The sequence below is a fragment of the Arachis hypogaea genome, chromosome 16 (genome assembly GCF_003086295.3).
Source record: "Arachis hypogaea cultivar Tifrunner chromosome 16, arahy.Tifrunner.gnm2.J5K5, whole genome shotgun sequence".
Taxonomy (NCBI): domain Eukaryota; kingdom Viridiplantae; phylum Streptophyta; class Magnoliopsida; order Fabales; family Fabaceae; genus Arachis; species Arachis hypogaea.
The window spans coordinates 75,163,531-75,165,563 of NC_092051.1; the positions used below are offsets into that span (position 1 = coordinate 75,163,531).

The 2,033-nt window shown below is 40.7% G+C and overlaps 1 non-coding gene across 1 annotated transcript; it reads right to left on the bottom strand.

Moving 5' to 3' along the window:
• Positions 1-305: 305 nt before the first annotated feature.
• On the bottom strand, positions 306-413 carry LOC112761764 (small nucleolar RNA R71). Its single transcript, XR_003182142.1, has one exon. It is a non-coding gene; the product is annotated as a small nucleolar RNA R71 (small nucleolar RNA).
• Between the last annotated feature and the right edge of the window lie 1,620 nt (positions 414-2,033).

The window sequence follows — 2,033 nt, forward strand, 5'->3', positions numbered from 1 at the left end:
CTGCCATTGGAGCAAACAACTTTGAGCTGAAACCTCAGCTAGTTTCTCTGATGCAGCAGAACTGCAAGTTCCATGGACTTCCATCTGAAGATCCTTTTCAGTTCTTAACTGAATTCTTGCAGATATGTGATACTGTTAAGACTAATGGAGTAGATCCTGAAGTCTACAGGCTCATGCTTTTCCCTTTTGCTGTAAGAGACAGAGCTAGAATGTGGTTGGATTCTCAACCCAGAGATAGCCTGAACTCTTGGGACAAGCTGGTCACGGCTTTCTTAGCCAAGTTCTTTCCTCCTCAAAAGCTGAGCAAGCTTAGAGTGGATGTTCAGACCTTCAAATAAAAAGATGGTGAATCCCTCTATGAAGCTTGGGAAAGATACAAACAGTTGACCAAAAAGTGTCCTTCTGACATGCTTTCAGAATGAACCATCCTGGATATATTCTATGATGGTTTATCTGAGCTATCAAAGATGTCATTGGATACTTCTACAGGTGGATCCATTCACCTAAAGAAAACACCTGCAGAAGCTCAAGAACTCATTGACATGGTTGCTAATAACCAGTTCATGTACACTTCTGAGAGGAACCCTGTGAGTAATGGGATGCCTATGAAGAAGGGAGTTCTTGAAGTTGATACTCTGAATGCCATATTGGTTCAGAACAAAATATTGACTCAGCAAGTCAATATGATTTCTCAGAGTCTGAATGGAATGCAAGCTGCATCCAACAGTACTCAAGAGGCTTCTTATGCAGAAGAAGCTTATGATCCTGAAAACCCTACAATAGCAGAGGTGAATTACTTAGGTGAACCTTATGGAAACACCTATAATCCATCATGGAGAAATCATCCAAATTTCTCATGGAAGGATCAAAAGCCTCAACAAGGCTTTAATAATGGTAGAAGAAACAGGTTTAACAATAGCAAGCCTTTTCCATCATCCACTCAGCAACAGACAGAGAATTCTGAGCAGAATCTATCTAGCTTAGCAAATCTAGTCTCTGATCTATCTAAGGCCACTGTGAGTTTCATGAATGAAACAAGATCCTCCATCAGAAATTTGGAAGCACAAATAGGCCAGCTGAGTAAAAGGATCACTGAAATCCCTCATAGTACTCTCCCAAGCAACACAGAAGAAAATCCAAAAGGAGAGTGCAAGACCATTGACATAACCAAAATGGCCAAACCCAAAGAGGGAGAGGAGGACGTGAATCCCACAGGGGAAGACCTCCTGGGACATCCAGTGATTAATAAGGAGTTTCCCTCTGAGGAACCAAAGGAATCTGAGACTCATCTAGAGACCACAGAGATTCCATTGAACCTCCTTATGCCATTCATGAGCTCTGATGAGTATTCCTCTTCTGAAGAGAATGAGGATGTTACTGAAGAGCAAACTGCCAAGTTTCTTGGTGCAATCATGAAGCTGAATGCCAAATTATTTGGTATTGAAACTTGGGAAGATGAACCTCCCTTGTTCACCAATGAACTAAGTGATCTGGATCAACTGACATTGCCTCAGAAGAAACAGGATCTTGGAAAGTTCATAATACCTTGTACCATAGGCACCATGATCTTTAAGGCTCTGTGTGACCTTGGTTCAGGAATAAACCTCATGCCCCTCTCTGTAATAGAGAAACTGGGAATCTATGGGGTGCAAGCTGCTAAAATCTCATTAGAGATGGCAGATAATTCAAGAAAATAGGCTTATGGACAAGTAGAGGACATGTTAGTAAGGGAAGAAGGACTAATTTATACGCTTTTTGGCATTGTTTTTAGTATGTTTTTAGTAGGATCTAGTTACTTTTAGGGATGTTTTCATTAGTTTTTATGTTAAATCCACATTTCTGGACTTTACTATAAGTTTGTGTGTTTTTCTGTGATTTCAGGTATTTTTCTGGCTGAAATTGAGGGACTTGAGCCAAAATCAGATTCAGAGGTTGAAGAAGGACTGCTGATGCTGTTGGATTCTGACCTCCCTGCACTCAAAATGGATTTTCTGGAGCTACAGAACTCAAAATGATGCGCTTTCAATTGCGTT